This window comes from Pan paniscus, chromosome 1 (genome assembly GCF_029289425.2).
Source record: "Pan paniscus chromosome 1, NHGRI_mPanPan1-v2.0_pri, whole genome shotgun sequence".
NCBI lineage: Eukaryota > Metazoa > Chordata > Mammalia > Primates > Hominidae > Pan > Pan paniscus.
In genome coordinates, this window is record NC_073249.2 from 183,163,194 (window position 1) to 183,176,955 (window position 13,762).

Here is a 13,762-nt window from a genome sequence, read left to right on the forward strand (position 1 = left end):
TCGCTAGTTACTGTTACTGTGTTCCATAAACTGGATTTTGCTGTATTTCCTGGTGCTGCCAGATGATTTCCAAGGGCCCTCTACTGTGTATCACTAGCTTCCAATTGGTATGTGCATGTGATAGGTGGAGCCTAAATCAAGTTCTCGTGATATGCTCCGATTTTTCTGACCAGTTTTCCTGTTTCCTTTTTAAGCTCACCTTTCCCTTTGCACACTTTTTGTTTGTTTGCTTTTTTGTTTTTTTGTTTTTGAGACGGAGTTTCGTTCTTGTTGCCCAGGCACGATCTCGGCTCACTGCCACCTCCGCCTCCCAGGTTCAAATGATTCTCCTGCCTCAGCCTCCTGAGTAGCTGGGATTACAGGCGCCTGCCACCACACCCGGCTAATTTTTTTGTATTTTTAGTAGAGACAGGGTTTCATCATGTTGGCCAGGCTGGTCTCAAACTCCTGACCTCAAGTGATCCACCCGCCTTGGCCTCCCAAAGTGCAGGGATGACAGGCGTGAGCCACCGTGCCCAGCCCCTTTGCACGCTTTAAATGTCGATATTCTAAGCAAAACTAACCTATAGCAATAAAAGTCAATGTTCTGGTTACTTTTAGGTAGGGGACAGGGAATGATGGGAAAGGGTGGCACAAAGAATGCTCTGGGGTGTTGGGAATTTTTTTTTTTTTTTTTTGAGATGGAGTTTTGCTCTTGTTGCCCAGACTGAAGTGCAGTAGTGTGATCTCGGCTCACTGCAACCTCTGCCTCCCAGGTGCAAGTGATTCTCCTGCCTCAGCCTCCCAAATAGCTGGGATTACAGGCACGTGCCACCACGCCCGGCTAATTTTGTATTTTTAGTAGAGATGGGGTTTCACCCTGTTGGCCAGGCTGGTTTCGAACCCCTGACCACAGTGATCCACCTGCCTCGGCCTCCCAAAGTGCTGGCATTACAGGCACGAGCCACTCCGCCCAGCGGCAATGTTCTATTTCTTCATCTAGATAGTGGTTATGCTAGTGTGTTCACATTGTAAAACTTATTTTTATTTATTGATTAGATGATAGATAGATAGATAGATAGATTGATTGATTGATTGTTTTTTTTTTTGAGACAGTTTCATTCTATCACCCAGGCTGGAGTGCAGTGGTGCCATCTCAGCTCACTTCAACCTCCGCCTCCTGGGTTCAAGCGATTCTCCTGCCTCAGCCTCCCAGGTAGCTGGGATTATAGGCATGTGCCACCACGCCCAGCTAATTTTTTGTATTTTTAGTAGACAGGGGGTTTCGCCATGTTGGCCGGACTGGTCTCAAACTCCCAACCTTAGGTGATCTGCCCACCTTGGCCTCCCAAATTGCTGGGATTACAGGCATGAGCCACCACACCTGGCCACTAAAATTTTAAATTAAAAAAAAAATTCTTTTTTTTTTTTTTGAGACGGAGTTTCCCTTTTATTGCCCAGGCTGGAGAGCAACGGCGTGATCTCAGCTCTCCGCAACCTCCACCTCCCAGGTTCAAGTGATTCTCCTGCCTCAGTCTCCCAAGTAGCTGGGGTTACAGGCACGTGCCACCACACCCGGCTACTTTTGTATTTTTAGTAGAGATGGGGTTTCACCATGTTGGTCAGGCTGGTCTTGAACTGCCAGCCTCAGGTGATCCGCCTGCCTTGGCCTCCCAGAGTGCTGGAATTACAGGCATGAGCCACCACGCCCGGCCAAAAAATTCTTAATAGAAGTGAGAGGCTGGGTGCGGTGGCTCATGCCTGTAATCCCAGCACTTTGGGAGGCCAAGGTGGGAAAATCACCTAAGGTCGGGAGTTCAAGACCAGCCTGCCCAACATGGCGAAACCCCATCTCTACTAAAAATATAAAAAATTAGCTGGGCAAGGTGGTGCACACCTGTAATCCCAGCTACGCAGGAGGCTGAGGCAGGAGAATCGCTTGAACCCAGGAGGCAGAGGTTGCGGTCAGCCGAGATCACGCCACTGCACTCCAGCCTGGGCGACAAGAGCAAAACTCTGTCTCAAAAAAAAAATAGAAGTGGGGTCTCCCTATGTTGTCTCAGCTGGTCTTGAACTTCTGAGCTCAAACAACCCTCCTGCCTTGGCCTCCCAAAGTTCTGGAATTTCCAAGCATGAACATGCCCGGCTGTGAAAATTAACTGATCTGTATGCTTGAAAGTTGTGCATAACTTTTGATATACATATACCTTAGTTTTTAAAACTAAATTTAAAATTTTTTAGTTAAAAAAAAGGAAAAACATGTTAATGTCCTCATGGCTTTAGGTCCTTTGCCCTTTTCTCTCATTCTACACAGTCTTCTTAGGTGCTTTTGTTTTATTTTTTCTTTGAGTTAGGGTCTCCCTCTGTCACCCAGGCTGGAGTGAAGTGGTGCAATCACAGCTCACCGCAACCTCAACCCCCTGGGCTCAAGCGATTCTCTCACCTCAGCCTCTCAAGTAGCTGGGACTACAGGCATATGCCACCGAGCCCGGCTAATTTTTGTATTTTTTTGTAGAGACGGGGTTTTGCCATGTTGCCCAGGTGGGTTTTTGTTTCCGTTTTTGTTTTTTTGACAGCTGCCCACGTGCAGGTGTTTCTGGCTCTACAACTCACTAGCAAGTTACTTAATTTCTCTAGTTCTCAAGTTTTCTCATAACTAAAACTGGGATAGTACTTCCCTTTCTGGGTTGTGAGAATTGAATGAGATAAATGAAGTAATGGGATAATGAAGTAAACCAGTTAGAAGTCTAATTGGCACGTAGTAAGTGCTCAGTAAATGTCAGCTCAGTAAATGATGATGATGGTACAAAGCACTTAGCACAGAGCCTGAAACAAGAGCTCAATACACTTTCACTCTTAGGCTGCACTCATGTGCACACTGATGACACCCATTGTATATCCCAGACATCTTCTCCCTGGAGCTCAGATCCATGTATCCTGCTGTCTCTGGATCCCTCCCCCTAGTTGTCCTACAGTTACTTAAAGCTGACCTACCCAACAAAGAGCTACTCTTGCCCCACAAATAAGCTGTACGTCCTAGGTTTCCTATCTCAGTTAGTGGAAGAGCCATGACCTAATTGCTTAAGCCAGGTGCAGTCCATTACCTCACCCTGTCCAGAGCTCCACAAAGCAAGTATTTTACAAATGCATGGATTTGTTTACATGTGCATCTTTCCTCACTAGACAAAAGTCTCTTGAGAATATCATTTTGGTCTTATTGGTAATACCGTTTAGGAATGTATTCCATTGCCAAAAATAGAAAACCCTAGCAAAAGTGGCTAAATACAAGTTTATTTTCTCATCGGATAAGAGGTCTGAAGGTGGTGAGCCTTAGCTCAGTGCTCAACAAAGTCATGAAACATACAGGTATGTTCCATCTTTCTCTTGCACCCTTTGCAACGTGGCTTTTGCCACCCTCTTGTGCAACTCGTGATTGTAAGGTGACTGCTGCAGCTCCAGAAGAAGGACAGAGACAGTGTCCTGTTTCTTCTATCACACCAGCAAAAAGACTACCAGAATCTGCCTGCCTGCCAGTAATGAGTGGAACAGACCCTTTCCTGCACTCATGGTTTTTATAATCTAGTGAGAGAGAGACATGAAGCAAGTGCCTGCACAAAGAAAGAAAATTACAGGCTGGGTGTGATTCACACCTGTAACCCCAGCTACTCCTGAGACTGAGGCATTCGAGGCTGCAGTGAGCTATTATGGAGCCACTGCACTCCAGCCTGGGTGACAGAGTGAGACTCTTATCTCAAAAAAAGAAAAACTGCCACAAAGTTGTGCTTGCTATGAAGGAAAAGAACAGGGGAGAACACCTTTAGAGTGACTTGCCACCAATGGCAGCAGGATTTGGAAATAAAGCTATCATGGCATAAAGTGTATGCCATGTTCCCAGTCCAGGGGTTCCTTTCCTAGAGCTTCACTTTATCCAGCACTCAGCACAATGCCGAGCACATGGCAGGCATGACATAAGTAATCATAATGGCAATATTATTCGCTTAAAAAGTTAACTACACCTAGGCCGGGTGAAGTGGCTCACGCCTGTAATCCCAGCACTTTGGGAGGCCGAGGTGGGTGGATCACGAGGTCAGGAGATCGAGACCATCCTGGCTAACACGGTGAAACCCCGTCTCTACTAAAAATACAAAAAATTAGCCGGGCGTGGTGGTGGGCGCCTGTAGTCCCAGCGACTCAGGTGGCTGAGGCAGGAGAATGGCATGAACCTGGGAGGTGGAGCTTGCCGGGAGCTGAGATTGCGCTACTGCATTCCAGCCTGGGTGATGAAGCGAGACTCCGTCCCAAAAAAAAAAAAAAGTTAACTACAGCTGGGTGCAGTGGCTCACTGCTGTAATCTCAGCACTTTGGGAGGCTGAGGCCAGTGGATCACCTGAGGTCAGGAGTTAGAGACCAGCATGGCCAACATGGTGAAACCCTGCCTCTACTAAAAATGCAATAATTAGCTGGGCGTGGTGGCAGGCGCCTGTAATCCCAGCTACTCGGGAGGCTGAGGCAGGAGAATTGCTTGAACCCAGGAAGTGGAGGTTGCAGTGAGCCGAGATCGTGCCATTGCACTCCATCCTGGGTGACAAGAGCAAAATTCAGTCTCAAAAAAAAACAAAAAACAAAAAACAAACAAAAAAAACAAAGTTAACTACATTTATTGAGCTGTTATATTTCAAACACTGTGCTAAATGCTTTATATGCACAAAAATTGTTTACATTTAGATATATGCTATCATTAACAATGTTCTTTTTAATAATATAATTTAATGATTTTTAAATAAATTTACAAACGCATGCAACTATCACCCAATCCAGTTTTGGAACATTTCCATCACCTCAATAAAATCTACCACCTCAAAAAGATTACCCGTGCCCAGTTATAATCAGTCTCCATTCCCACCCCCAGCCCCAGGCAATCATTAATCTATTTTCTGTCGATATAGATTTGCCTTTTCTGGACATTTCATATAAATAGAACCATAGACTATGTGGTCTTTTGTGTCTGGCTTCTTTCACTGAGCATAATTTTTTCGAGAGTCACCCATGTTGTAGCATGCATCAGTATTTCCCTCCTTTCTATTATTGAATAGTATTCCACTGTAGTGTTGATTGATGTTTGGGTTGCTTCCACTTTTTGGCTATTAGGAATAGTGCTGCTATGAACATTTACATGCTAGCCTTTGTGTAAATGTCTGTTTACATTTCTCTTGGGTAGATAACAAGGAGTGGAATAATTGCTAGATTGTATAGTAAATTTGTGTTTATCTTTTTAAGAAACTGCCAAACTATTTTCTAAAGTAGCTGTACCATTTTACATTCCCATCAACAATACATGAGGAGTCCCATTTCTCCATATTCTTGCCAGCATTTGGTACTGTCTATCTTTCTGATTATAACCATTCTAGTGGGTGCGAAGTAGTATTTCACTGTGGTTTTAATTAGCATTTCCCTAATGACTAATGATGTTGGGCATCTTTTTATGTGCTTATTAACCATTCATATATCCTCTTTGGTGAAATGTCTATTCAAACCTTCTGTCAATGTATTAATTGGGTTGTTTGTCTTCTTATTATTGAGTTGTAAAAGTTATTTATGTATTTGGATACAGATCCTTTATCAGATGTAGGCTTTAAAAATATTTCCTCTCCTTCTGTGGCTTGCCTTTTCATTTTCTTTAGTGTCTTTTGAACCACAAGAGTTTTCATTTTGATGAAGTTCAATTTATCAGTTTATTGTATGAATTGTGGTTTTGGTGCATTGACATTAACATTTACATAGTTCTGCTCTGCCCCTAAAATATGTCCAGAATTCAACACTTCCCTTCATCTCCACTCCATCACCCTGCTCCAAGCCATCCTTAGCCTGAATAGGATAATTGCCACAGCCTGCTAATGTCTCTGTATTTCTGCCCTTGCCCCCTGCAGTCTCCTCAACACAGCAGACTGATTCTTTTTAATTTTTTAAAAAATTATTTTCTACGCTGGGCATGGTGGCTCGTGCCTGTAATCCTAGCACTTAGGGAGGCCGAGGCAGGTGGATTGCTTGAGGTCAGGATTTCAAGACCAGCCTGGCCAACATCTACTAGAAATACAAAAATTAGCCAGGTGTGGTGGCATGGGCCTGTAATCCCAGCTACTCAGGAGGCTGAGGCAGGAGAATCGCTTGAGCCTGGGAGGTGGAGGTTGCAGTGAGCTGAGATCTCGCCACTGCATTCCAGCCTGGGGAATGGAGTGACACTCCATCTCAAAAAACAAAAACAAACAACAAAAAACGGGTTTTCTAATTTTTTTTCAAGTGATTCTCCTGCCTCAGCCTCCCGAGTAGCTGGGATTACAGGCGCCCACCACCACACCCGGCTAATTTTTTGTATTTTTAGCAGAGACAGAGTTTCATCATGTTGGCCAGGCTGGTAGTGAACTCCTGACCTCAGGTGATTCACCCGCCTCGGCCTCCCAAAGTGCTGGGATTACAGACATGAGCCACTCCGCTCAGCCTAGAGTGATTCTTTTTTTTTTTTTTTTTTTAAGACGGAGTCTCACTCTGTCACCAGGCTGGAGTGCAGTGGTGTGGTCTTGGCTCAATGCAACCTCTGCCTCCTGGGTTCAAATGATTCTCTTGCCTCAGCCTCCCGAGTAGCTGGGACTACAGGCGCGTGCCACCATGCCCAGCTAATTTTTGCATTTTTAGTAGAGACGGGGTTTCACCATGTTGGCCAGGATGGTCTCAATCTCTTGACCTTGTGATCCACCCACCTCGGCCTCCCAAAGTGTTGGGATTACAGGCGTGAGCCACCGTGCCTGGCCAGAGTGATTCTTTAATACTAGAAGCTACATCATGTTACTCCTCTTCTTACAACCATCACATGACTTCTCATCTCATTTTGAAGAAAAGCCAAATCCTTTTATTCTTTTTGTTTGAGACAGAGTCTTGCTGTCACCCAGGCTGGAGTGCAGTGGTGTGGCTCACTGCAGCCTCTGCCTTCCAGGTTCAAGCAATCCTGCCTCAGCCTCCCAAGTAGCTGGGATTACAGGTGTGCACCACCACACCTGGCTAATTTTTTTTTTTAGACGGAGTCTCACTTCTTCGCTCAAGCTGGAGAGCAGTGGTGCGATCTCAGCTCACTGCAACCTCCACCTCCCAGGTTCAAGCAATTCTCCTGCCTCAGTCTCCCAAGTAGCTGGGATTACAGGCACATGCCAGCACGCCCAGCTAATTTTTTGTATTTTTAGTAGAGACCAGGGTTTCACCATGTTGGCCAGGCTGGTCTTGAACTCCTGGCCTCAGGTGATCCACCCATCTTGGCCTCCCAAAGTGCAGGGATTATAGGCATTGAGCCACCGCTCCTAGCCGAAAAGCCAAATCCTTTTAACAGCCTACAGAGAGTCGTCCCCCACCCGCTCTCTGCACACTCTCCCAGGACGCTGTTCCCCCTCAGGTCTGAATGGCTTGCTCCCTCACCTTTCAGGGCCTCATTGAAATGTCACCTCAGTGAAGCCTTCCCTGACCACCAGTATATCCTTTATTTATTTTTCTGTTGTTTAGTTCTCTCCATTAGAATGTCTGCTCCATGAGGGCAGGGACCTTTGCTTTGTTCACCGCTATCCCTGGCCCTTGGAGCAGCCCTGGCTCCTTGTATGTGCTCATTAAATATTTGTTGAGTCAAGGAATAATATTCCTTAATTTCATCCATGCAATGAACTTTAGAAGGTGGCATTATTACTGTCCCATTGTAAAGCTGAGGAAACTAGAGTGCAGGGAGGTTAGATAATTTGAAATGAGCAGTCTGCCTGAGGAGGTATGTGCAATAAAATAATGGGCTGGGTGTGGTGGGTCACACCTGTAATCCCAGCACTTTGGGAGCCTGAGCCAGGTGAACTGCTTGAGCCCAGGAGTTCAAGACCAGCCTGTCTTGGACAACATGGCAAAACCCTGTCTCTACAAAAAATACAACAATCAGCCAGGTGGTGGTGTGCGCCCGTGGTTCCAGCCACCTGGGAGACTGAGGTGAGAGGATCACTTGAGCTCTGGGAGGTGGAGGTTGCAGTGAGCTGAGATTGCACTCCACTGCACTCCAGCCTGGGCAACAGAGCAAAACCCTGCCCCAGAAAAAAAAAAAAAAAAATAGAAAGAATGAATGATAAACTGAAACTGAATCAATAAACGAACAAGAAGGACTATGTTTGTATACTAATGATGCCTTCAGCCTTCACCTCTGGGTCATTTACATTCAACCCTTGCCAGTGGGCACTAGCAGCTGAAAGAAAGTAAACAATCTTTTCTTGTACTTTGGGAAGCTCTGGACAAAGAGCCTGACAGGAGCCGCCCAGATAAGAAGCCATGAGAGTAAGCACCAGGAACACACTGACACACTGTGACCTGGTCAGCCTGGTTCCCTGGGGAGGGGGCTTCTGAGGCCAGTTTAGTCCATGTAAATAAGAAAGAAAATTCAGCCTTAATTCAGCCTTGCAGACAAGGTCAGTTGGAAATACCAGGGCCCTCTAGCCTATGAAATATAGAAACATAAATATAAAAATGCTTAGAGGGCCGGGCATGGTGGCTCACGCCTGTAATCCCAGAACTTTGGGAGGCTGAGGTGGGTGGATCACCTGAGGTCAGTGGTTCGAGACCAGCCTGGCCAACATGGTGAAACCCTGTCTCTACTAAAAATACAAAAATTAGCTAGGCATGGTGGTGCGTGCCTATAATCCCAGCTGCTTGGGAGGCTGAAGCAGAAGAATCGCTTGAACCCAGGAAGCGGAGGTTGCAGTGAGTTGAGATCGTGCCACTTCACTCCAGCCTGGGCGACAGAGCAAGACTCCATCCAAAAAAAAAAAAAAAAAAATGTTTAGAGGCAGACACATGCATACCCACAAATACACTGAGTTCCAATGTTTAACACAGACATCGATTTCTTTCTTAGCTGATGTATTCTCTCTTCTCTGCAGAGGATGGCTTGGTGTTACAGGCAAAGGCACAAAGAGCTTTGGGGATGGCTGGGCATGGTGGCTCACGCCCGTAATCCCAGCACTTTGGGAGGCAGATCACCTGAGTTTAGGAGTTTGAGACCAGCCTCGAACATGATGAAACCTCATCTCTACTAAAAATACAAAAAATTAGCCAGGCATGGTGGCACATGCCTGTAATACCAGCTACTCGGGAGGCTGAGGAAGGAGAATCACTTGAATCCAGGAGGTGGAGGTTGCAGTGAGCCAAGATCGCGCCACTGCACTCCAGCCTGGGCAACAGAGTAAGATTCCATCTCAAAAAAATAAAAGCAGAAAGCCTTGGGGAGCAGCAACAAGGTGCCCCATGGGCCATGTCTACCTTGCACTCATTCCTTTATCCTTTGCTTCCACCCTGTGTTCTATTTGTTTGTTTGCCTTTTTAATCTCAGGCACTAAAATAACTTCTTCTGAAGGCCAAATGCCATCCATTCTTTAAGACTTGGCTTAAATTTTACCTATTCGTGCATGCTTTTTTTAAAAAAATTTACTTATTTATATATATATATTTTTATTATACTTTAAGTTCTAGGGTACATGTGCACAACGTGCAGGTTTGTTACATATGTATACATGTGCCATGTTGGTGTGCTGCACCCATTAACTCGTCATTTACATTAGGTATATCTCCTAATGCTATCCCTACCCCCTCCCCCCACCCCACAACAGGCCCCGGTGTGTGATGTTCCCCATCCTATGTCCAAGTGTTCTCATTGTTCAATTCCCACCTATGAGTGAGAACACGTGGTGTTTGGTTTTTTGTCCTTGCAATAGTTTGCTGAGAATGATGGTTTCCAGCTTCATCCATGTCCCTACAAAGGACATGAACTCATCCTTTTTTATGGCTGCATAGTATTCCATGGTGTATATGTGCCACATTTTCTTAATCCAGTCTGTCATTGATGGACATTTGGGTTGCTTCCAAGTCTTTGCTGTTGTGAATAGTGCCGCAATAAACATACATGTGCATGTGTCTTTATAGCAGCATGATTTATAATCCTTTGGGTATATACCCAGTAATGGGATGGCTGGGTCAAATGGTATTTCTAGTTCTAGATCCCTGAGGAATCGCTGCACTGTCTTCCACAATGGTTGAACTAGTTTACAGTCCCACCAACAGTGTAAAAGTGTTCTTATTTCTCCACATCCTCTCCAGCACCTGTTGTTTCCTGACTTTTTAATGATTGCCATTCTAACTGGTGTGAGATGGCATTCTTTTATTTAAAGACTTTTTACTAAGCATCTATTTTGTGCTGACTCTGGAAATACAGAGATAACAACTCCATCCCTCTACTTGGGACAATTACAGGTACTTCAACTCAACAAAAGTAAACTCTTGGCCCGGCACAGTGGCTCACGCCTGTAATCCCAGCACTTTGGGAGGCCGAGGTGAGCAGATTGCCTGAGCTCAGGAATTTGCGACCAGCCTGGGCAACACAGTGAAACCCCATCTCTACTAAAATACAAAAAATTAGCCAGGTGTGGTGGTGGGCGCCTGTAGTCCCAGCTAGTTGGGAGGCTGAGGCAGGAGAATTGCTTGAGCCCGGGAGGCGGAGGTTGCAGTGAGCCGAGATCGCGCCACTGCACTCCAGCCTGGGCAACAGAGCGAGACTCCGTCTCAAAAAGAAAAAAAAGTAAGCTCTTGGTTCTCCCCTGACTCTACTCTGCTGTTAGTGCTCCCCACCTCAGTAAAGGCACCAATATTCACCTAGGTGCCCAGAGTCATTCTCGATTCTTTTAGCAGCCCACATCCAATCCTATTAGCCTTACTTACTTTCAAAACTATATCCCGAATCCTTCTCTTACCTCCGCATCACTATCATTGTACTTCAAACAGCCATCACCCTCCACCTGGAACACTACAACAGCATCCTGACTGGACTCCCTGCTTCTGCTCCTGCCCCTTCCAATCTGTTCTCCAAATAGGTGCCAGAGTGATCTGTCAAAAAAACAAGTCCCCAGCCTGGGCAACACAGTGAGACCCTGTCTCTACAAAAACATTAAAAAATTAGCCAGGTACGGTGGTGTGCACCTGTAGTCCCAGCTACTTGGGAGGTTGAGGTGGGAGGATGGCTTGAGCCTGGGGGGGTCAAGACTGCAGTGAGCTGCGATTGCGCCACTGCACTCAGGCCTGGGCGACAGAGTGAGACCCTGTCTCAAAGACGAAGAAAAGCAAATCCAATGACCTACCTTATTGAAAACCCCTTAAAAGCTTTCTGTGCCCCTATCCTGAATCCAAAGTGCCTTGCTCATGTCTGCGAGAGCCCCTGCCCATTCTGCACCCCATCCTGCCCCACTCTCCCCTTGCACTCTGGGCTGCAGCCACGCTGGCCTTTGTTCTGTTTTTCTAAAACACCCCTTGAAAGAGCTATGTTCCCTCGTGCCTTAGGATCTTTACACCCTGTTGAGCCTCTTCCTTGTAGAAGCCTCCGATTCCCCATACTTGTCTGGGTCCTACTGTCCCATGCTGTGGGACCCGGACTAGTGTGGGGAGTCAGAGGCTTCTGTGAGAAAGGGACTTTCTATGCATTCTGCACACTTCCTGCAAAGCATCTGAGCTTTTGATTGTGTGTGTGTGTAAGATTTATTTGAATGATGTCTGTCTTCCTGCCAGATTAAGGTTTCTAAGGGTACTTTGGGCTGGGCACAGTGGCTCATGCCTGTAATCCCAGCACTTTGGGAGGCCAAGGCAGGGGATCACTTGAGGTCTGGAGTTCGACACCAGCCTGGCCAACATGGTGAAACCCCGTCTCTACTAAAAATACAAAATTAGCCAGGCATGGTGGCATGTGCTTATAATCCCAGCTACTCAGGAGGCTGATGTGAGAATCACTTGAACCTGGGAAGCAAGAAGTTGCAGTGAGCCCAGATCACACCACTGCACGCCAGCCTGGGTGACAGAGCGAGACCCTGTCTCAAAAAAAAAAAAAAAAAAAAAAGGGTAGGGACTTTATTATTTCACTATTGAATCTCAGTACCTTGGACAATGCCTGGTTCATAGTAAGTGCTCAATAAATATCATTGGACTATGATTTGGGGAAAGAATGGACAAATGAAGCTAGGTGGGTTGTAGTTTGTATGGTAGTTAAGCATTCAGGCTCTGGACTCACAGAACCAGGCTCAAATCTAGGTTCTGCTCTCTTCCTAGCTGTGTGACTTAAGAGTGAGTTGGTTGACCTCTGAGAGCCTGTCTTCAATCACAAAAGGAGGTCGTAATACAAGCTACTATACAGGGCTTTTGGAGGAACTGAATGTTAACAATGCAGGTAAAATGCTTGTCATATTTAAGTGCTTAATAATGCTAGCAGGTATTATTACAGAACATGATAGGTACACACCATGTTTGTTGGATTTAAATCTTTATGACCACATAGCTCAGGTGGGGGTAATTACAGGGAATGCCCTGAAAATGTGCCAGAGAGGGGAGGCTGGAAAGGACAAACCCTGAAAAAGCATCTGGGACACAAGGTCTTTCGGGGAGACTGAGGAGTATCCCATTTGTGGGGCTAAAAACTTCCCTCCAGCTCAAGACTGGGTAACCCTTATTTATTTATTTTAGGGATGGGGTCTTGATATGTTGCCCAGGGTGGAGTGGGATGGCTATTCACAGGCAAGATCATAGGACACTAAAGGCTCAAACTCAAGGCCTCAAGCAATCCTCCTGCTTCAGCTTTTTTTTTTTTTTTTTTTTTTTTTTTGAGACGGAGTTTTTGCTGTTGCCCAGGCTGAGTGCAATGGCACGATCTCAGCTCACTGCAACCTCTGCCTCCCGGGTTCAAGCAATTATCCTGCCTCAGCCTCCCAAGTAGCTGGGATTACAGGCGCCCGCCACTATGCCTGGCTAATTTTTGTAATTTTAATTTCACCATGTTGGCCAGGCTGGCCTCAAACGTGGCTGCCCAAAGTGCTAGGATCACAGGCGTGTGCCACTGTGCCTGGCCCTGCCTCAGCTTCTTGAGTAGCTGGGATTACAGGTGTGTGCCACCACACCCAGCCCTCCTTATTATTATTTTTTAAAATTTGAGATGGAGTCTCCCTCTGTCGCCTAGGTTGGAGTGCAGTGGCATGTTCTCAGCTCACTGCAACCTCCCCCTCCCGGGTTCAAGCAATTCTCCTGCCTCAGCCTCCTGAGTAGCTGGGATTACAGACACACATCACCATGCCTGGTTAGTTTTTTGTATTCTTAGTAGAGATGGGGTTTCTCCATGTTGGTCAGGCTGGTCTCAAACTCTCAACCTCAGGTGATCCGCCCTCCTCGGCCTCCCAAAGTGCTGGGATTACAGACGTGAGCCACCGCACCCGGTCACCTCCTTACTGATTTTAAACGTAATGTTCCTTGGTGAATCTCCACGTAAACTATTTCTACTGTTGGTGTCGGGGACTGGGAGAAAAGCAGCTTACATGGTAAGGGTGAAGTTTGGTGTGGTGGATGCAGAGATCCCTTGTGAGATATGAAGTCCCTCTTGGAGCAGACTAGGGCATGTCTCAGGGAGGGAGCAAAAGGGCCTCTGAGGAGTTGGGAGTGAAGATTCTTGAGGATTGGGTGCTGGCAGCTGCCAGGCATTCCTTCTGACAATCAGACTGACCTCCCACTACAGGGCTGGCATCCACTCAGCAAACATTGATGGAGTCCCGACTCTGGGTAGGCTCTTAAGCTGGGAGGCAAGTGAGACACAGTTCTTGCCCTCAAGAAGTTCACAGTCCAGTGAAGACAGATTAATCAAACCATAATTATAATGCCAATTTTCATTTCCTTTCTGCACGACAGCCTGGATAAT